General features: G+C 42.0%; 1 protein-coding gene across 3 annotated transcripts in view; it reads right to left on the bottom strand.

Annotated features, from left to right (window-relative positions):
- grik2 (glutamate receptor, ionotropic, kainate 2) overlaps positions 1-23,928 on the bottom strand; it is a 231,871-nt gene that overhangs the window by 181,840 nt on the left and 26,103 nt on the right. The gene's annotated exons all lie outside the window — the stretch shown is intronic.

Raw genomic sequence — 23,928 nt, forward strand, 5'->3', positions numbered from 1 at the left:
GCTGCAGGAATCTCCTTTTTGTTTTGTTTATCCTGTTTTTCTGTCGCAAAATGGGCTACGACTGCATTTTGTTGGGTTACCCTGTGGTACATAGTGACAAAAAAAGTATCCTTTAATCCTTGAATTCCTCCTAAGGGAAACATATGAGCCAAATTCTATGACATAGCAAGCATGGACATATTCCACTGTTTGCTAGTAAACTTTAAGCGGGCAGTGAGACCAGATGCGTCCTCTGGGCATGAGAGAGTCTTCCAAAAAAAATGACAATCCATCCAATAGGTGCTGAAATATTTAAATCTGGACTAACAGACATTTGCATCCAGAGCTCTGCTGCCAGCTAATACATGAAAACAAAATGCAGGCGAGAAATCATCAAACCATCCTCATACCAACTGCTTATAGTACAAAGGCTTTACCTACAAATAGCAACTCTGTCAGGCCCTGTCAGCCTGGATAAAATAAGCAACTGAATATTATATTCTGTCTTTAGAAATTATGGAATTGATTCCAACATTTTTAACAGGTTCCAAAAAGTGGGGAAAAGCTTTCCTCTCTCTGAAGATGGTGCATGAAGCCTTCAACTACAAGGTTTAAAATCCATTACTCATGCAGCCTGAGAACTGAGAATACTCGTCTTCCAACACATTCTCACCCCGTAACTTCCCAATTTAAATACCAAGGCTTGATCAGGGTTTCTAAACTTCATTCTGCGATGCATATATACTCTTCCAGCGTCGGTTTTGGACGCGCCAGGGATAGCGTGTCAATATAAACCTGTTACCTGCATAACATTTGTAATATTTTTTATAAAAGTTAGGTTTAAGCAACAAAACCACTTAGTCAAGTAGACGTAAACCACAATCTTTTCCTAAACCTAACCAACGAGTCTCTACTTCCGTAACTGACAAGTCAAGTCACTAACGACTGACTTAACAAAATGACGTTAACTTTCAGTTGCTCATGGGACATGAACGGCGCTCTCCTTTTTGAAAGTCCGAGTGGACTTCGCAACGGCATCGGGGCTGCTGCATGACGTCATCAGTGGAGACCGGACACCCGGACGCTGTGTTTGCTGTAGCCGGCGATTTCAAAACAAGATTTCAACGATTTTAACCATCGCAACCTCAAGAGTCTCCTCCCGAAATACCATCGACACGTGAACTTTCCAACAAATTACAACGTTGTAGCAATGCATAGTCTATCAAGATACAATGAGCAAAACTATTATGAGATTTTATCATATTTATCATAGCAATACTATTATCATATTTTTTGTGCTATACCGCTGTATCTTTTAATTCTGTGTTAGGAGGACTGAGCAAAATATGCTTTTCATTGTGTAGAATAACTGTCTGTTATCCCTGCATATAATCTTAAATCTTGATTTTCCAATAGAAACATGGTATAAAAAGCTTCAGAATGCTTAAACGTTCTGTCACCTTATAAAAGCCATTACAGAACATTTCCATAACAGTAACCTGAGCGTGAAAGCCAAAAAGCCAGTACTTCAGCCAGCAATATCTGTCATGCACTCTGAACGGCTTTATTCATTGCAACGAAAAGAAAGGTGAAAGACGGCGTCCTCCTCAAGAAGTGATTGACAAGGCTGTTGTGGTTATTAAAGTGGGGATCTTATCAGTGTATCACACATTCTTTCTGACACCGCTGTGTCTCTGCCATGTGCACATAGTGTGTTTTTATTTTTCCCACTGCTGTACCCATCGTCTCTAAGTGCCAACACAATGCAATCATCATGTTTCAGTGCACTTCCCATTTAGCGAGCAGTGCTCCTAAGACGCCTCGCTTCCATCGTCTCAACTGCCCCTGTAATGAAATGACGACGCAGCTTCAAGGTCACAGCCGGGTCGGCTTCTTGGAATTCTGCTATTCTATTTCAAAGGCACGGGGGGCTGATTACTTCTCTTGGATCCCAAAAGGTTCTCTGGAAATCTGGGAGACAGAACTAACGGCTGATGGATGGATGATGGATGCAGCGGAACGATCAGCCTCGTCTCTGTAATGAACTTGTTCCATTTGATCTGCCGCACAGAACCAAGCTGGTGTGAGAGTTAACCCTTCCTTCATCGCATTCTGTGGAGAAAAATCCAATCATAGAATCAAAACGTCAATACGTGTGTGGTGTTTTTACAGCATTTTATCTGGCATACCAGTGTTTCTTGGATATAAGCCCACATTCCTTTCCGTGCCCTCTTTCCTCAAAGGAAAAACCCATTTGTGATTTTTACAGTGGCTTATTCCTTCTTTTAAAACAGTATGACTAAAGTAAGGAAAAGAAGGCCGGTTAGGAATGAATGATGGTTAAAAGAAACAACATTGGACACTGGACATGGGGAACTCACAGTGTCCAAGTCACCGTGAATCAGTGACGGGCCGTCAGGGACAGCTCGGCCTTCTCTGCTGGCCGAAACAGAATCACAAAGTTATAGCTATTTTATGATGTAATCTAAAAAAAATATATATATATATTTTTGTATTTTGTATTGTTTATAATTAAAAGTTATATATATTTTATAATGTAAATGTTTTTCACGAATACACTACATGTATTATAATTTTCCCTATTATTAAATATCCTGCACCACACACTCCGCTACTTTAGGTGGCGCTGTATGCACCTAGTCAAGTTGGTTGCACTACTTTAACTTATAGAGAAGAACACTTTAACTCAGGGGTTGATAAGCTACGGCTAACAGGCCGTATACGGCCCTTATTCTGGCCCGCCGAGTAATATAATCAGGCCCGGCGCTATGGGCGGGCCTGGCGGACATGCGGTCAAACCGGCGACATACTGCCATAACTACCAGCAGGCAGCGACATTTCGTTTTCTCAGCTTTAGCCCAAAACCAACTGAGCGGAGCTACGTAGCTGACAGGGATAGGAACTTCAGTCAAGGTTTCACATTTATAAAATTATACCACAAAACTGCATGCTGGGAAGTCCTGTCAAACTCGGTCGTGAAGAGTACATGAATGAGTTCAGGCTATTGGCCCGGCCCTCCACAGTATTTTCTGTTCCTCATGTGGCCCCCTGGGAAAAATAAATGTCCACCCCTGCTTTAACTTGTAGAAGAAGAACACTTTAACTTGTAGAGATGAAGAAGCTGGAGACTATTCCCTGTAGACTCGTAGACTTACTGGCAAGCGATGGAAAATGGGAAAAGCATAGCTTGCAGTTAGCTCACGAGCTAGCGAAGGGAGGAGGGGAGGGGGATGGCGCCCTGCAATCACAGCGTGCTGCGATCACAGCTGCCGTAGTGGGCAACACCACGGACCGCCACCGCCATAAATAGTATTGTTTGACCACAGCTATACCCCAAGCCTCCTTTCTCAGAGGTGACCATACTAATAGCAACATCATGTTACTCCACCTTTGTTCCTATACTACTAAATGCCAAGTAGATTTAGCATAACATGTAAATAAAACATTAGCATTTTCATTGTATGGTATGGCAACTCGACTCTTTTTTTTTTCCTCTAGCAAAACGTTGTGGATAGGACGTGGTTCCAAGTGAGCTGAGCCGGTACTAAAGGGGGACAAACTCTGCACAAACTCAATCATTGGAAATTGCCAGGCTGCCATCAACATAGTGATACAAAAATGTAATTTACTTGACCCAGATTTTTTAAAAAATAGCAGCCCTCAAAAAACTACACTGTGTACTACGGCATAAAACAATACAAAAAAGTGCAGACATTCATCTTTTGGGTTGACAACGAAATGATTCAGCGAGTGTTCCGTGAAGATGATGTCATGGCAGTTTCATGCACCAGCTGAGAATCCAGCCGACACTGAGCCGAACCACGCGGAGGAAATGAAGCATTGGTTATTTCTATGTTGGCAATGTTTTAGTAAACCAGGAAGTGAATCAGATTACGGTTAGGGAGTTGTAAATCACAAATAAAAGGAACCTGCCTTGTGACACTTTTGCATTCCTTTATTTAAAAACTGCAATATTTCTCTTAACACGTCCCTTGAGTTGCCAAAACAGAACCATAAAAACAGGAATCGTGATTTAGTGGCAACAAGTTGCTGTAGAAATACAAACTAAATGTGTTTTCCAAATACAGTCTAGCCTGTGTGTCAACTTGTTAAAAACATGTCCTTATCATAATCATGAGAATAAAATGAAGGTGACATTAAGTGAAAGGACCCCGTTTCCTCAATCAGAAACAGAATCGAATCATTCAAAGTCATCTGCTCTTTCATGCTTCCACTGGAGCAGCCGGGTCAGCTTGTTGAGTGTGTATGGCATACGTAGGTCGCAGAGATAGTCTAGACACAGTAGAGAACAAAAGGTAAGATGTGTAAAGCAGGTTCTCTGAGACAAGTGACTAACCCTACAGCAAGGATCATTTCTCAACAGTCAAAGAAATATGTCTCCACGATGATTTTTATCACACAATGATAAACATAATTAAATTCTCATTTCATTGGTTGTGCCCTGAGTGAACAGCTTCGCAGCAAGCTTCCCAGCGTCAGGCGGCGGTGAACAGCTCCTCCGTGGCTGCACATAATAGAATCATCTACAGGTGATTTGTTTGAGTCCTGCGGCCGTGCCATTATTCACCGTTACCACCGTGATCACTGCCCTCTCTCATTCTCTCTGCCGTCTCTTTTTCTCCTGTTTTTTTTTGTACCACCATCCCTCCTTTGGGGGTTGGTGGGTGGCTGCGGTGTGTGTGTGGAGATAAAAGGCAGGCATGTCTGCAGGTATGAGCCATGGGATCCATTATGGCCGACTAATACATTAAGAGACATTTCAAACTGAATCACGGCAGGTGGAGAACAGCTTTCCCTCTGGGCAGGATGAGGCATCTGTTATGACAAGCAAACCAAATCTCAGCTTTCCCTGGATGAATTAGGAGTCACCTCCAGTCACACACACACTCCACCACCGCCTCCTCCATCTCTGACACATTCCCTCCCTGCTGGTACCTCCCCCCCTGACACCTCCACCCTTTTCCTCCCCCTTCCACGTTCCCACCATCCGCCATCTCTCTGCCGCTGTCACCTTCCATCTTTCATCTTCCCTTCACATTTTCAAAATACTGCTCCAAAGAGGGAAAAGTTCAGGGGAGCATAGATGATGTGGTGTGAATGTGCATGTGTGTGTGTGTGTGTGTGTGTGTGTGTGTGTGTGTGTGTGTGTGTGTGTGTGTGTGTGTGTGTGTATGTGTATGTGTGTGTGCATGTGTGTGTGTATGCATGAGAAGAAAAGAGTAAAATAGTCACAGTGAGAGCGCCTGGGGCAGAAATGTTGAGATAATGGTTTCATTTGGAGGGGTGCTGATGAGGCCCTTGAAGGGAAATTCCCCCAAGATGGGTGGAAGAGTTGCCTCTATCTTTTCATCTCTCCCGCGCCAGATCATGCTGTCCTTAACGCCACAGGAACATTGGACCCTCTGCCTTTAACTAACCCTGACAATCACAGCTACAGGGAGGTAAAAGCTGTCCTACAAAGCCTCGTGCCTGCAGGCTCCTTTAAAACATAAAAGATGCTCACACAGATGCACTGTCTGGCTCACATGTAAAAGCACATGAATGGTATGAAAGAACCCCAAACAGGCCAGGAGGAATGACAATTCAATCAGCAGTCAAAGGTACGTTGTTGTCTGTTGTAATGCCAGATCAATGCAGCTTCATGTCGAAACTGCGCGAGGGAACATGGACTTTCCTATTAGCTGCTCGTGACTGAATATGTAAAAAGGAAGGGATATAAGCGGTGACAGAAACATTTTATAAATATTCATAAAGGCTTTTAAAAGCAGGTAATCGTTTTCCCTTGTATGCATAATGTAGCTTATTTATTTCAAACATTACCATGCATTTGGAGGAAATTATTCCCTGTTTGAGGGAACTTGCGCCTCTGGCTGCAGTTAGCTGGGATACTGAGCCAGCTGCCACGCAACTGGGGAATATGTGTTTGTGTGCGTGAGTGGCTTAATGGTGTGTTGCACATGTTCTGCTTTTTGCACTTGTTTATTTCTGTGAGCAGATAATGATGATGGTGGTGGTTTAGGGAGTATTTACTAGCCATATTATAGTGCTAATTCACCAAGACAGTCACCTAACTCTCACAGCAACAGTATGTGTGGAAATGTGCTCAATGTTTATTTGATGTCAACCCCAGAATCACACTCAGGGGGGAAAAGTCTCTTTCTGAAACAGCCTTTACAACAAACAAACAAACATCTCCTGGGAAAAGGTCTTGTGTTTGTTGGACCCATTCTGCACAAATCCCATCCATCCTTCGTAGACGTTCTCTCTTCTCATACTAGTTGTTGTAACATGTAACTTTAAATACTACGTCACTTTCTTTGAGCGTTGTTTGTTCGGTTTTGACCGAAGGCTAAAGCATTGACATTCAACATATTCTTGGTTTCCAAAAGCATACAATTGTAACTTGTTTTCTTGTTGATGGGGCCATTCTTTTCCTAACCTTAACTAGAGTGCTTTAGTTAGCTAAATCCAACCACACATTGCCAGTGTCTTCCATCTTTCTAACTATTCCACCACAGTAGCAATTAATCAATGTCTTTAGCTAGCAAAGGGGGTGTGTTCATGCTAAAGCCATACTATAACTTACACCATGATATGACATACATGATAACCATGTGACATGCAAGAGGTCAGCAAGTTTGGCACCTACTCCCTCGGTATCAGATAGAAACAAGACTTCCACTGTGGTCCCCAGCTGTCTATTCCTTCCATTGCCGTATCCAGTTAATTGTATAGATCAAATGCATTAATAATTTGCATGAATATATTGAGCTGCACCTGGCTAATGGAAGGTTATAACGGGACTTGGTAATGAAAGAAGCCCCAGTGAAGTGGTTTCAATGACGTGACGATCCGCCCACACAGTGCGGTGCAGCACCGAGACGAGCGTGGCACAAACCCAGGATCAGCTCTGCGTCCCACATGAGCCACCGACAACAACACCTGCAGGGGTCCAACGTAGCATTCCCATGCACGCTCCACACTAACACCACGACTGCTTTCCATTACACCCCCGCATGGACCCACCATACTCCAACCGCCTCGCTGTCATTGACACACACACACACACACACACACACACAGACACGCAGCAGTGTGTCTGTGTGCGTGAACACAGTCCCTTTCTTAAAAGCCAAATTAACACTTTCGTTGGACGCACATTCCCTATCCAAAAGAGAGCGCGTGCGTAGCGCTGTAAGCGGGTGTAAACGTTACATTGCTCGAGGTGGGAATGCGGAGGGGATATTTCTCACTTTCCCTGTGAGATGTAGACGCCTCAAATGGCTGAGTGTGAGGAGAATGTGGCATGAATATCCACAGGTAGTGTTATCAGAGCCAGCCAAGCCTGCAGGCAGGCGGCGCAGCAGCTCCTTGTGGGATTACCAGGTGTGGGGGGGATGCGGGGTAAGTTCAACAATGGAGAGATACAGAGCAGGTGGGTAGGGGATGGGAGGGGGGGCAGGGCCACTCGCTGAAAGGACACCACACAAAGAAAGCATCCAGCAGCCAGACCCCCACATTTACAGTCCACTCATTCTGCACGACATGGCTTCCGACACATCGCAGTGGCTGTTCTCTCCTGTACGAAGCTTACCATCCAAACCAAACACACACATCATGCTGTGCCTGAACTCCCCGACTGTGAGTGGGGCTGATGCACAGAAAGTCCGAGCCATGATGACAATGACAGATTGTAGGATTCTGGGGGCGGAGGAATTGAATTCATGAGTTCAATCACCTCATTATTTACAGTAACAATATCATACATATTAGCAGCTGTCTTCTTCATCCTCAAGAAGCACATCATTTTGGTTTTGCCACTATTGTAGTCCTCAATTCACAATTTAAAAGTCTCATTCAGTCTCATAAAATATCTAAAGTCTCATAAATTAGCAACACTGATTGTTTAAAATGTTGAAATTATAAAGTAAACTAAATAAGCAGACAGTAAACAGAAGCTATATGCTTAAAGCACACATCTGCAGGAGCTCTTTGTAAGGTTTCTACAATTTCTTTTCTAAATATATGTGACAAAACGTCACTCAAAATTGACTGCGTACATGCTGTTTTTGAATTCTTTTGTCTCCTACTATACTTTGAACAGACATTTCCTGTGTAGTTTCATTCTCTCCTGAGAATGAGCACTTGCTATTTTGGACACTTCATTAGTGCTCCTGGAGCAACACCCTCAGGGAGAATGGAAACTTTGAACAAAATGCAATATAATTGTGTGTAATAGTGGACTGCCAACACATTGCTGTCTGTCATTTATGCTCCCAAGAGAATGAACTGTTGGGAATGGAAATGAGATTTCCTCTGGCCCCGCCCTGAAGACAACTGTCTTGTCTCTCTACTGGCAATGCTTTAAGAGAAGCAAAATGATCCGTACCTTGTCCAAAACGTTTGTATTGTCAGGTTCAGTGAACTCAAATGCCAACACAAACCTTTCACATCTATCAGACAGGGGGGAAGCGGGATTCAAAGGTTACTCTACTGATATAGATTAAAACATCCCGATATCAAACCAAGATATAATAATAAATAAAACATCATCAGCGATCGCTATCAAAATGAGAAATATAGTTTTCAGTCTGTTTTAATGCTGTGGTCTTTGACCTGATCACAAACTGCAGACAGAAAGAGAGCAACAGGGCTTCCAGTGACGAAGACCACCCAGGAGAGAGAGATGTCTAAGATGTAGGACAGAGGAAAGATTATAAATAGAAGAGGTAAAAATAATCCACGTACGAGTTGTGTGTGACACGACGCAGACGAGACTGCTGCTCTTTGTTCTCGTTAAGTTAAACAGTCCCTTCAGCAGAGGAACAGGCATGTGCTTTTCCTTTTTGACAGAATACAACAGAGGGAAGGGAAAAAAAACAAAGAGGATGTGGTGATGGGGGGAGGAGGGGTGATGGTTGAGTGAGGAATAGAATTGTCTTCAATACTTAATATCCAAGGAAACATGCTCGTCTAAGTGATTTTCACCAGCGGGGGTTTGTGGAACGCTGAGGTTTCAGACGTGTGCACGCCCGTCTCTTCGCTGCTCGGTAAATCAGATAAGAGTCGCACACACACACACACACACACACACACACACACACACACACAAACACATGAGAACACAACAGAAGACAGTTGGACATGATTTAGTTATGAAATGTGTAAAAAACAAAACATGCCGTGGCTTCACAGATGCACTTTCTAGAAATCTATTGTATCTCTCGCAGAGGGGAAACAGGATTGGATTAAACAAATGCATCAGCCCCGAAAAAAAAGAACAATTTCAGTCATTACGGGAATCAATTTCCTGTGAGTGGCCAACCAAAAGCAGAATTATTGGAGAAATGCAGCAAATCCCAGGCATCTATATCACAGTAGATGGGATGCTCATAAAGCCCTACATCTAGAGTTCTTCACACTGTGAACTATTTATATTTTTTTTTTTTTACAAATCTTGCCTCGATAAAATATTAACCATCACTTTAAATCAAGGGTACGACATATCTATTTACTCTCTAAATCCCACTAAACTTTCATCTAACTGTCCAGCTGCAAAAACCCAGAGGAGAGAAGGGAGGAGTTGATTCAAGTGTAAGCAGGTTGCCTTACAAGCTGATTGGTGGAAGCTGTTGGGGCTTCAGGCCGTGATGATAAAGTCTGCAGACTCAGCACATACTCACTCACAACTCATCTCCCACAGACGCTGGGGTCAGTGCCCCTTGACATTGGAGATTGACGCACTACGTAACCCTCTAGCGTTAGTTTTCAGGACGCCAAGTTAATACATGCTCGTTACTTGCCTAGTGTCCTTTCAAAATAAACTTCTGTCTTCACAGGTAGTCAGGTTTAGGACAAGAGAGCGGTTGACATTAACCGGGGGGACAAAATGTCAATGTTTACTCTAAAGTTTCAAACGGGACAGAGACAACAGCCTCCTGGACGCAAGTCCCGTGTTTGTTTGAGCCATCCACCACCTCCGTTTGTCGATTTCCGATGCTGGATGTGACTAGCCAATGGTATTTGAAGGATTAGGGTTCGTGAGACAAGAGATTGGTGGACACCACTTAGGGGCAAAAAAGTATTTGGAAAAGTAGCTGAACTGAAAATATATCTCTAATCCATATTTTGTCTTATAGTGTACAATGTGGAATTATAGTATTGAGCATCAATAAAAGATAAGAGCAAAGAGGATAATATGATGCAAATACAACATGCTGTATCAGCTCTTTATAAACTCTCATCCACCAACATATTTAACATTTGTTAATTATAATATGTATACACATATCACAATTTCATATTTATTAGAATGTATTTATTTTGTTAACAAAATAATGATATATATATATATATATATATCATTATTTTATTAAAGTAAAAGTAAATTTCTGTCAATATATTATAATAACTGAGAGCATCTACAGGAACCCCAGCTGGTAAGATGAAGGTTAATAAAAATAAATACATTGATTAGTGCAATTTATTTAGCTTTTAAAATGTGTGTTACATTGATATTTTTTAGGAAAATCCTCTGTGCATTATTGATTGGTATAAATATATAACAATACAGCATGTCTACTAATTGTACATAAATGTTGAAAGTCAACCCTGTGCCAAATATATTTGTTATGCCTGTGATTAAAGGAGATATCCAAAATTCCCTCTGTTAAAAAGCTTTGACTCAAATATTGAACCAGGCTTCATCAATGTTCAAATTTCTGTAATGAAAAAAAAGTAAATATTTAATAGACTATTTGCATATTCTAACATATAATTTTGGAAAAACATGTAATACAAAAATGTTAATAATCAACCAGAGAAGTTGCATTGCGATATTCACTGTGCAATTTGTTTTACCCTATTCACCTCTCTCCCCTCTCCATCCGATCAATACTTTGAGTTATTATTGTGAGTATTTAACATGGGGGGAAAACATGCATCCAATTTCCTTGCTTTGGTTGTTTCAGCTCTAAGCCTAAGGCTGTGCAGGGACGCAGCACCATCAACAACATTAGGGCGCTTATAATAATTCAGGAACTAATTACAGGCTCAACCATTTTATTACCAATTCAACTTGCCCTCCTGTTCACCAGCCGGAGGAACTGCACGCATGGCAACAAGACATTAACAAGGAAAGCATGCAAATAAAGTCAGCGCGTCGAGGTGATGGAGGGTATTTGTGGGGATACGTGTGTGTGTGTGTGTGTGTGTGTGTGTGTGTGTGTGTGTGTGCATCGCCATTTTCCATTGTTCTTAAAAGACACGAAACTGCTGCAATTATGCAATTTCACAATGCTTACAGCAGTACACACAGTATATTCACCCGACGAATGTAAAGTTATCATATTATTATGAATATATATACACACTTAAAAACATGTAGTGTGTGAGTTGCTAGCTGGCTACAGTTTATGTCTATTCCTTTCAAAGTGAAGAAACACTGAGCAGTCCTGCAGTAAATGTCTTCATACTGCAGGGGAACGTTCACAAAGAGGAACGTGTGATGGATGGCTGGCTATACCAAACAGCCGACGCATCCACTGATAAAACATGGAATCCGAATGACGGTGACTCAAAAAAGTTCATCTTGTGCACCTTCAATGTACAGATCGACTGGATGTCGGTCCTATTTCAAGGAGGAGCAACACAAAGCAGGAGCTGTCAGAGCAAGCAATGCCCAATACTCCATGTCCCACGAGATTGTCTTGAATTGCATGAACCGTAAATATGACGGAAAATGAATAGCGCAGTGGTGTCTGTTAGCCGACACCTTGTGCAGACGGTCTCTCCCCTCAGTCCTCTCACCATCCCTCCTGTCCACCTCCTGCGTAGCACAGGCTGCAGGTTAATGAGGTCTGAGGTCCAAAGGAGGGTCTGAACAAGCTCTCCAATTAACTCCTTTCTCTGAACCTCATCCTCACACAATGGGACGAGCTCACTGAGAGATCTGTCACCCTAATTATATTCCCCTGCCACCGGCTTTCTCACCTGTCAACTTTTGGAAGAAAGAAAAAAGGTAGATGTAAATAAGCCTTCATCGTCACACATGGTACAGCACAGCTGCTGAACAGATGATTGAAACATGTGCTATGATAATGGGACACATTCCATCTGGTGGTCCTGAGAGAGGAGCACTGCTTCAGTGGTCGGTCAACTCTTGATCACCTTGTGAGCATGTTATACCATTGACAGAGTTGACTGCACTTCTAATAGTAAGGTATCAGAGAATACACAATTGTGAATGGCCAGAGGGTGTGCATTTTATTTTTCAGCAACACATGTAAAGATTAAATTTAAAGGTCCAGTGTGTTGCAATTTGGGGGATCTTTTAGCAGAAATGGACTATGATATTGATAAGTCATTTTTATTAGTGTATAATCACCTGAAACTAAGAATTGCTGTGTTTTCATGAGCCCTTGATATCCACAAGGGGAGCGGGTCCTCTGCACTGAGTCTGCCATGTATCTGCTCTAGCCCGGAAAATAGAAACCGAACACTTGCTCCACAGAGAGCATTTTGCGGTTTGACCTGAAGGCCACAGTAGCTCACAACATGCTTGTGAAACAAGTATTGTGAGCAGCTGCACGGCTAGATTCTACCAAACCTCCACTGTCCCTTTAAGGAATCTACTTTCATTAAATACAGTTAAAACGCCAAACCGTGATCTCTCTGTACCTAACCAAGTTCTGTTTGTGCCCCAACAGTATGGGAGCAATGTGTAAGATCTGGACAGATTTTTTACAGTTGGAATGAGCATGCTACTTGCTAACCAGCTAGTCCCAACTCATCTTGTAATACCACTTGGACCGAGAATGGAAATAATGAGTCACACTGTAGTCTGTTACTAACTAACTAACTAACTAACTAACTAACTAACTCCCTGTCCACAGTCCAACATGAAAGAACTAAGTCGTAAAGATGTTACAAGGATTTCTCAATCACATTGAAGGTAAAGACGATATATTTTGATAGTGTTAATTGGATAAAATCCAAAATGGCGGAAATGTTCAAATTAATCCTATTTTCCTTTTGTCCTCCCTGCCTTCAGGAGACTACTTTGGCGGTAGGATGGTGGGCTGTAGCTCCTGTAGAGGAACCCTCAGTTTGCAATTAGCTGCAAGCAACTAACTTTGCAATGTAACATTTTGGAGGTCAATGAGATAAATGTGTTTCTCTTATGAACTCAGGTGAATACTTGAATGAATGAATTTACATTATCTTTACATCCCTTATTGGCTGACACAGAAAAACATCATTCTTAACCCAAATAAAGTTCATGACCATTCAGATCAATTCAAATCGCAAATTGGTAGATAATGCAAAGGCTGTTTGGTAAAGCTCAGATGCTCTCCACTCGGTTACCGGTGTTGTGAAAACAGGTAATTCAGCAGAGCGCTGCACTAATCTGAATAAGTACCACTTAATGCTGAATGGTGTTATATAAGGCTTCCTTTCCAGAGGCTTCCAACCCACAGGTTTACAAGCAGCACTTCACAATGGAGCAGTTCTAAAATCCTAGAAATCTACAGCATGGCCAGAAACTACTGTGGTGTGTTCAACATTTAGCAGGAGCACTATTGTTTGTGTCTCTAAAGATACATTTAGTATCACACTAGCTGTCAGTTCCCATCCCAACACTTCACTGACAGGACCATTTCCGACATTCAAAATGGAAACGAAAGGGAAAACACATGATATAGTAGGTGAAAGCAGGAGTTGAATTGCTTACTGTGACCTTCAAAATCTCCAGTCCAACTCAGTTTCAAAACATCAACAGGGAGCTGGGAGGACATTTGGGGGATGAGGGAACTATTAGACACTGTGGTGAATTCCCTTTGTGCTGTTTAGAATCACTGCCCCAAGACGGCTTTTTCTCTTATATAACCCTCCTGATAGAGTAAGAGGGCCCAGATATACTTAAGGGGAGACTAGTGACAAATTAGCAGCATGGTCCTAGACTCTATGGTTGCAGTGGGTGGAACCGAATGAATGCGCGCCCTGCTGCAACATAAAATCGAACCAACTACACTGATCCAGAGGTTAGTTTTCCCAACTCCCCTAATTCTTAATAAACTAGGGAGTCAAAGCAGAGAAGTACTGTCCCCAGCTCAGCCAGGTAGTACACAACTGAATTGGGTAGAGCCATTGTCTAACATTTGATCCATGACCAAAGGGCCAAGCCAGCAATGAAGTCCATGAACCAAATGCAGCAGTAGACTTTGCTGTTCTCTGACAAGGCAACCCAAGAGGTGTAGGTGGCCAGAGGCATGCGAGATTTAATGCGGCCAACACTCCAACCTTCTCAACGTTGCATACTCAGTTTTCCTATTTGACTGTGATCAAGCTGCAGATGGCGACTGAACTGTGACATCTCATCCACACGTTGAAATCAATACGAAGAGCCCTTCCGTGGTGATGGGCGCACCAAGGAGATTATCCCGGTCCTTCCAGGAGAGTGCCAGGAGTCCCAGCCACAAATGGTGAGAACCTATAATGGCTAAAGTCATCCCATTGTAACTCCCTGAATCAGAGCATTCATTTGGCCAATGCTGCAGTCCAAAATGTCAGTCTGAGACGGTGAGGCAGGGGCTGTGGCTGGGAAGTATGCAAGCAAAACGGCCAACACATCCAGATTGTTAGCAGAGGCAACCAGCTATAGCCCAGCGTGTCCTGCCACAGTGGTCATCACTAGCGGGGAAGTCCCGGTGGAGGACTTCCAGAAGATGATGATGTACCAGACACACAAATGAGCCGTTGTCGACGAAGCCGGTGTCTCAGCAGATATGATTAGAGGAAGCGGCAGAGTGTTGGTGGCTGGGGCTGGGACATTGGCCGTGTCAATCTAAGGATCTGGCTTGCATCACAGCAAGGAATCGCATCATAACACATGAAAGGGGTTGGAAGTGGTCCCACCACTTAGCAGGCCAGTCAACTGGTGGCTGCTCTCTCTGTGGCCTGTTTTGATCAAGTTGATGAGGCTCATGAGGATTCGTCAATGAGGCTAGACATGACTGCCGCTGATGAGTTTCCTGAAGCAGCTACTCCATACAAGGAGATGAGCAGTCAGTTAGCAGGCAGAGGTGTATGTCCCTCATATACTGTATAGTTGGCACATATTCAGGTAGGCGTGTCCTGATTGCTCAGCTACTCGTATGCAAATATTCAGTGGGCGAATTTTTGTGGTTGGAGGAGAGTATTACCCATATAGTTCAGTTTAGGGTGGAGCCTGTTATTTTGGACTAAAGTGGTGAAACAGCTAATTGAACAACATAGTCATCCATGAAAACATGCTGCCAAGTCACTATAGTAACTGAACGATTGTGTAGTTGGAAGCAATTCCTCAGTGTTTGCATGGCAGATATTGTTGGTTTATCGGTGATTATTGTATTACTGTGTGGTTGTTTAGTGATAACCGATGGTTGAAAAGAGCTTGATATAGTGCCTGCCTAAGCTCAGGTCTATATGATGACGAGTGAGCCAGTTGTGGCTCATTATATGCTGTAACATCAGTATTGCGCGATGTCTTGGCATGATTGAACTGTGTGTATCTTCAGCTCTTTTAATGGGCCTCCTCCACACCCACACCTCTCATAATGTGCAGCCAGGCATAGACAGGATGCTCCATAAAGTCAGCTGGACAGGCAAAAGGCTTGCTGGATAAAAGAAGACAAACCCTACAGGTCCTCAATCAATACTGCTGGCATCGATATTCACCACCTCACTGCCCCAATAGCCTCCTGTTAACTAACAGTCTCACTGCTCAGTGTGTGTGCGTGCGTGCGTGCATGCGTGCATGTGTGCGTGTGTGTGTGTGTGTGTGTGTGTGTGTTTGTGTAGCCATGTTTGAAAGGAAGACCAAAATAGAGCAGGGTAGAATTTACACTCAATATGGTATTGATTTTATTTTTGCTCATTTCTCATGTCTGCAGCAAGTTTAATTGGGTCTACTATACAGTACGGAGGATGAAGGCAGTGCAAACAGCAACAAAATCTAAAACGACCCACCGAGTAACTATTCCCCCATAAAAATGACCGCAGTTTTTCGATTACTACTGTCTTTTAGGGTAAGTCAAAAGAAACGCTGAGGAACCAATTTCTTACCGCTGTGATGTTGCCAGAATAGATATTGTGGTCAGTAATATGTCAGAAACAATTATTTTCATGTTATTTCATCTCACAACCTTATGGTTTTCCACGACAAATTGGACGCTTCTTCAAGAATATAAACAATAGACCAGTAAAGGCCCAAGATGATTTATTATAATAATATTTCAGACGTTCTCTTCTTTCTTTAATTAGCATGATAACTCACAACTTACATTCAGTACAATATTGGTACTTGTCTCCAAGCGAAACAGAATTCCATCCATAACTACTCCAGATGAGCTCTTTGTATGCAGTACTGCTGAAACAATGAATAAATATCCATAGAACAGTTTGAACAGCAAACACAGTTTCAGTCCATTGTGCATTATCAAGAAGCGGCAAAGAAATAGAATGATGGCCCTTTGCTTCTCCATCAAAAGGACAGAATGTAAATCACACCGGTATGATTGCTGTCACGATCAACCAGGCCAGAAAATGAGTGCCACCGTACGTTAGTAGGCGGGAGCACCTCTGGCTGTTTTCATGCATAATAACACAGTTCTATGAAAATAGTACCTTCTAATTGCATCAGACAAAGGACTTGTCTCTGTACTTGTCTTGTTAGACCTTCGTGCTGTGTTCGACATTATTGACCATCACATCCTATTACAGAAACTAAAATAGTCAAGGAAATGATGAAACCTCGATGAGCAGCAATGTTAGTCACATAGTTCTACGAGGTTCTGCTTGGATCAATTTCCAAAAAGATCAACTCTTTTTGATCTACCATTATGATGACACAATGGTGCCCAAATAATTATCAATAGCAACATAAACTTTCTATATCTGGCTCTAAATGTTCTACTTTGTCCTGAAGCAAGTCTTCCATTTGGTGCATGGGAGGTGATGCACAGTAGGTTCATTTGAACCTTTTTGATGCTAATAGCGACAACCTGCTACTCTTGGTAGAAAAGCTCGGGCTCGACCAAGATATGAACAAATTCGTAATGACAGAAATAGTGTCTCAATTGATGTATTAAATGAATTATTCACGTTCTAAAGGGACTTTTATTAGAGTGGAATGTTTCTGTATCTCATAATGATCTAAATGACTGCTTTAAGTCATTATGTTTTGACATGAAAATGCTCAAATTGAATCTTGATATTGGTCATAAAAAGCCAATAGCCAACGCAAATAGAAACAGTGAATCAGCGAGAGTGGCACAGGAAAACATGAAGACGAAGAAAAGGCCAACAGTGAGCAGTGAACAGAATGTCAGCCCCTTTTAAAAAAGATAATAGATCATTTGTAAAACAAGCGCTCACATATGAACACACGGCTCGGTGTGGCTGTGTAGTGTTTCCAGCTTTTTCCTCATTGTCAGGGTGAGCGGTGTTAGCAGGTAACAGATGGCCGCCTGATCGCAGCACGCGCACCCTCAGATGATTCTTCATTACCTTTAGACAAGTGTGAGGCAAATGTCCTGCAGCCAATGCTATGCTAATAAGACTTCCTGCTGAATCCAAAGCCTGCAGTCAAAAAATACTGGCATAATGGTGCATCATTATGCCAGTGTAAGGAAGTACTTTGTGCCCAATAGCCAAATCTAAGACACTATGCAAGTTCAATTGTATTAAATTCTTTATGAAAAAATGCTGTGTCTTTGCAGCACAGTTGATGGCATTTAATATGGTGTTAATAGCATAATAATGTCCATAGCAGTGTTGAGTTAAAAATGCATTAAATGTATATAGAGCTAATAACAGGGGACCTAATGTTGATCCTTGTTGCACACCGTTATAAACCAATTGTCAATCAATTAAAAATAATACTCTTCCTCCATGTCAATGTTTGATGTAAAAATTGTTAGTATGTTGTTTTGCTCTTACACTTTACACAAACGTTGATTAATAAAGGAGTGAACAGTTCATTGTTAGGAGCTTTTTATTTGAATAATTAATAGTTTACTTATTCTTCTGAGATGGAACATCTTGAGCTTTTGGACTGTTGATCATTTTGAATATGTAAACTTGGGCTCCTGGATCATGTGAAGGACATCTTCCATTAACATTTTGTCAAATAATCAATTGAATGAGAAAAGTATTCATCAGATGAAGAAATAATTATTGCCACATTGTTTCTACCCTCATTTCTGCATGAAAAATGTGATCAAACATTGAAAACTTCCTCACTGACATCAACCTTTGAAAGCTTGTAATAAAAGCAGCCAGTTGTCTCGTCTCTCTCTCTCATGTTAAAAGTTGGTAAATGTGGTAAATGTCTTCCTTTTTTCCTGCCTTTTCTCCATATGAAACAGCCCGGTTCCCACAGCAGTAGTTATCTGAGGACTGGAACACTGTTTCAGGTTTCTGGGAGGAAGGAGAAGGCATTTTGCAGTAATGACGGTCGCTGAACAGTAAGAGATAGGGATGATGAGAGCAGCTTTTTCTTCTCGCCTCCCCTCTTGATCCCTTTCCTTCTCAGTGTCTCTACGTCGCCTCGTTCGCTCTGTCTGGATTATAGACACCAAGCTTTTTGAGTTAGACTTTATCTCTCAATTCCCTCCGCACTTAAAAGGCAAAAGAAGAGATCACAGTCTTCCACGCCAAACCCCCCATTCCCACCGCTACACCCACTACCGGATTTCTTTCCCCCCTCTACTGTAAGCTTACAGACATTATCTCGGTATGGAGGCTGCAGGTCAAGTGCTGATTTCTGCACAGGAGCTCTAAATGTTTCCTGGCATCCATTATGTAGAGAGAGGGAACAGCTTGGTGATAATTAGACTGGAGGAGGGGAGGCTTTTTAACAGAAAATATAATGGTTATTATGGAGGATGTGAATGAGGGAGAAATTGCAGAGAAAATATACAGCTGCAGATAAAGCCTCAACTGTCCAGAAATAACACAATTAGCAGCCAGCAGGCCATTCTGTAGCCCCAGACTGACTCCGCTCTCTGTAGGTGAGAGACGTCTGAATGTCAGGCCTTTTCTTTGTCATTTTCTCAGCACTTTGTTGCTCAGTCAGTGTGTCATTTTCTCAGCACTTTGTTGCTCAGTCAGTGAATCTTGTTTCCATCTGTCTGAGAGCTTTCCTTATTCTCTGGCCCTCCTGTGGAAGGTGAAGCAACTCATCACCAGGAGGCAGAGGGCTGAGAGACAGCAGTGTTTCCTATTTGAACAAATTCACTGCCAAATAAAATAAGCATAATCTGTGCTGGACTGGGTCCATCTGGCTATTATTGTAATATATTCTTGCAATATAATAGAAATGTTGTAATAAAACAGGTATGTCCGATATCTTGGTTATGATAATAATAAGGAACGGTAGGCAGTATTCCAATGTTATTTTGTTTGCTTAAGGTCTTTTCACCAAGTAATCCTAACTCAAGGTCAACTTTCTATCTTTTCTTTTCCAGAGCTTTCAACCAGATCAAAAAAAAATATTCTTTGTATATGTTTTTTACATGATGTCATTGTGAATGGCAGCATGATTTACATGATTTTAGTCTAAAAGTCACATGTTCATAAGACATCCATGTTTGGAAAACATAAACACATCTTTATCAATTTGAGTTTACTTTCCAATATTGGGATTTTTTTAAGGACAGTCTCCGTCCGATCACTATTAATAGCATTGTGCTCATGCAGTTCAAAGCTGAGATCTGTAAACATGGCAACATCACAAAACATAAGTCAGACAGGGCAAGAAACCATATCTCAGGTAAGTCAAGGTTATTGAGAGAAGAAAAGAAACAGCCCGCAGAAACATCCATCATAGTTCACAGACTGATTTACTTTGACCCGCCATGCTCGCTGTAGTTGTGTGCAGACACACACACTGTGCTATGGCAAATTACCGGAAACATTGGAAATGTGCTGACTTTCCAAGTGTTTTTTCTGCATAAACTGTCGGACTGATTGTTAAGATGCTAATGAGAATAATGCAACTATGTTCCCCGATCTCAGCAACTACTTCATACTATGTGGAAATAAAATGTTGATTAAAAAAACTAAAAAAGATAGTATTTGTAAAATAATTATCTCCGTAAATCTACATACTGTATGTCAACATCAGCTGTCTAACATTTGGGACTAACTCCTTGCTACCAATGTGTTTTGCTCAGAGGCCTCTTCACACTCCAGCGGATATTGTTGACTTCATCACCGAGCCTGCAAGATTTAAGCTGCTCATGACCTTTGCAGAAGATGTCAAAGTTGTGCTTCCCCTGGTTAGATGAGATCAATAGCGTAACACATTTTGAATGTGCTCACAAGGGCTTGATCTTACCTTAAATTCTGACAGGATTCTTAAAAATCTCAGACAGTTTGACGACTCAAAAAAAAAAAAGGCAGCAAATGCTACGTACTCTTTTATGATGCAAGCAGAGAAACGATGCAGCAAAGGCAAACTACCTTTACGGGTCCATCTGGTACTGGCTGAGAGAATAAAGCAGCCAGAGATCAAAGCGCAGCAGACAGAGCTGGGGGGCTCCGAGGCTGAGCCCCGAGGCCACAACCAGGATGGAAACCCCAGCTCTGCCGGCACACGTGTGAAGACAAACTCACCTCTAGATTTCGCCACAAATCAATCAATCCCCATGCATTAAAGGTCCTTCTTTGTCAAATTCAGATTTTCACCCTGAAATGAGATCAGCTGGCAGAGAACAAACAAGCGGCAAGGAGAGAATGTCACACTAATGCCGCTGCCGGTGGCTGCCTCCTCCACCGCAAACTGTTTGAGGGTCAGCAGAGGCCGGCCGTAACTCCATTAGACAGAGAAATGGATAGCTTAGTATCTGCAGCCTGACGCCTGCATCATGTATTGTCAAAGTGGCCCTGGAGGCAGGGGTGAGGGCTTCAGACGGGGAGGCAAACACGCAGAATACGGACTAGAATAATGATGACGCAACAAGGACGGACATACGTGCGAGAAATGAAGAAGAACGGGGTCATTCAAATGTTTAATGCTTTTGTATTTATTGTCAGAGGTAATAATGTATTTTGTTGCTTCTGTATCAGAATAATGGTATTGTTATTGCTGGCTTGCTTTTCCGCTGTCAGGGCTCAATGTTATTAGTGACACGTTGTAAAAGATATGTTTCTGTAATAATAGTGCTAATTAGGGAACTTTAACAGAAATTACTTGTTATTCTTTAGGAAATTATGAACATCCCTGTTTATCTGTCTATTAATTACTTTTTCAAGTGACTCGTCAAACGTTAGAAAATGTTTGTATTCAACTTATGTTAAGAAGAGTCTATTTGATTCACTGTGTGTGCAACATTACAATAAAATGTCTAACCCATGACTTAATGCCAACTATGAGTTACAACTGGTTTTTATTTGAGAAATTACACTTTATTGTAACAATGGGTTGAACACCCACTGGTTCAGCTGGATCGACCCACCAGACACACACAGCACTCACAGCAGTGAACCTCTCTACACAGCTGCAGCTCAACTCAGAGATGTGTGTCCTTCCAGACTGAGAAAAAAACAACAACAAAAAACTTCTTCAGACAGCCACTGACCCTGGAAATAACACTGTTTTATATTTTCCTCTTCTTTCTTTTGTCCCCGGCTACAAATCGAGCAGAAGTAATTTGATTTAGCCATGGGCATTTGCCATCGATTGTCTGGCCTGCTGGACGCTTCGGTCAAGTGTTTGTCCAAACAGCAGGAGACTGACTAAGAGAGAGTGAGTGTGTGTTAGAGAGAGAAAGACAGTGACAGAGAGATGGTGTTGCTGAAAAAGTCAAGATTAACTCAGTGACATGCAGTATGTGCACTCATCCACAGAAGGTCCTGAAGCAATGATACCTGACATCTGCTTATGGAGCCTTTGACATACAAGTTCAGCACAAGCTTGGCAATGAAAAATGGTCCGTATATGATTTTATGGCACCATCAAAGATTCTGTTGGAAACCTCATGCTCACTAACGGGTGCATCTTCACTTGACTTTATGTACCAGACGGAAGTAAAGTTCTGCTGTTGTACAAAAGTTCAAGTAAAAGTATGTTTGTTTTCTGGAAACTACTTCAAATATGTGTGTAACGGAAGTCATTCTTCTATAAAGTATATGACCATGAAGTCTGTAGTACATAAGGAGATTATCAAACACATTTTTACAGCAAAGCAGTTTATTTAAACACCTGGTTGTGTTGCTATTGCTACTATCTGACATTGCTGCTGCTGATTGCTATTCACAAGCCAACAGCTGGCACCACAATACAAGCTGATTGATGAAGTATGTACACATGACATATTGTATGATACACAAAGCTTTTAAATGGCTATTTTGTCATTTTGCATGTTACCAAGGAACACCAATGTCCTAAATCGACATGATTCTTACTCGTCAAAATTTTGCCGCCACTATATTGTGCCAGGGTCAGCTATTTGGGTATCACATTTAACGTCATCATTGTAAAAACGCCCATTTCTAGAGTAAATGTCCTGTATTTCCTCATACATTCACCACCCTTCTCGCTCAGACAACCTACGCTGTAATATTTGGTTACCGCTGTGGAAAGGCTGCTGTTAATGCTGTTCCACGTAGTTAACATTGCAAAAAGGTTACGTAATGTTTTAACACATGGTGAACATGGTGAAACGAACGCTGTTTACATTGAACCACATGGTGAACGTGAAACTGTTAAAGATATTAACCTGTTTAATTATTTGGCTGCTTCAATGTCTTGGCTTTACATCAGAAATATGGATATGTCACCTGTAAGGCTCTTTGAGCTTGGCTTTGGATCTGCCCAATATGAGATGTGTGCTCTCTGATTGGTCCGGACTGGCAGCTGATTTGAGTCCAGCTGTTATGCCAAGATCCGGTATCCCCATGAGAGTAAAACACATTTGCATCATAGATTCTTGTAGCAATAGTCCTCTCCAAGGAAGACTCACATACTGATAAATGAAGTGATGCAAGTTTCCTTTTCTTGTTTCGAATGACAAGAATGAGAGCTGAGTGGTTGCCATGGGCCATGGTGCTCGGAGCCAATGGCTGGTTTGAAAACAGTGACAAAAACATTCAGCAGCAGCAATAAGCCAGTATTGCCAAACAATACAGACAGAAACAAGGTTGTAGTTTATGACCTCATTTGCATTGCAAAAAAAACATTAACTATTGTGTCTGAGCAATAGGTTGTCAGCACACGTAGAGTACACAATTAAATCAAATCACGCACACTCACTGCCCCTTTGCAGTAGACCTGGCAAATAAAAGAAGGTCAAAGAATTTGTTCTCCCTCCGCCTCCCTCGCTCTCCAAACCGCCGTCCTTTATAACTGTGAGCGAGTGAGAGAAGGCCAGCCATGAGCCCTGAGCCTGCCGCTGATATGTGACATCAAGGTGAACTCCTGCTTGCTCCCTGAGGAATACCAGGCCTATTAAAAGAGAAAAGAGCTGAGGGCCAAATCGTCTGTTTCCTTTTTTAGCCCGTCGCCCTCCAGAGGCTCGGCTTACAGAGCAAGAGGCAAGGAGAGAGGAAGAGAGAGAGAGAGAGAGAGGAAGAGTCGCAAACTGAGAAAAAGACAGACATCTGAGGAAGAAACACACACTTTGATTTCCAAAATGAACTTTTTCATGAGCAAAAAAAGGGAAAAAAATATACTCAACACTTTTTTCTTTATTAAAGTGGCATCCATCCTCTTTTTCACTTCCTGTCTGTCCATGAAAGTGGCAGCCAAAAGTTGGTTGGAGAAAAGTGACCTGCTGATAGCATGGTCAGGGCCCTGCAGGGAAGCTGCTGACCGCCTTAAACGCACATTTATTTAGGAATATCCATCAAACCATTATGTGTAGC

The sequence above is a fragment of the Clinocottus analis genome, unplaced genomic scaffold, assembly GCF_023055335.1.
Source record: "Clinocottus analis isolate CAN_PGR_092001 unplaced genomic scaffold, fCliAna1.0.p SCAF_9, whole genome shotgun sequence".
NCBI classification, from domain to species: Eukaryota; Metazoa; Chordata; class Actinopteri; order Perciformes; family Cottidae; genus Clinocottus; species Clinocottus analis.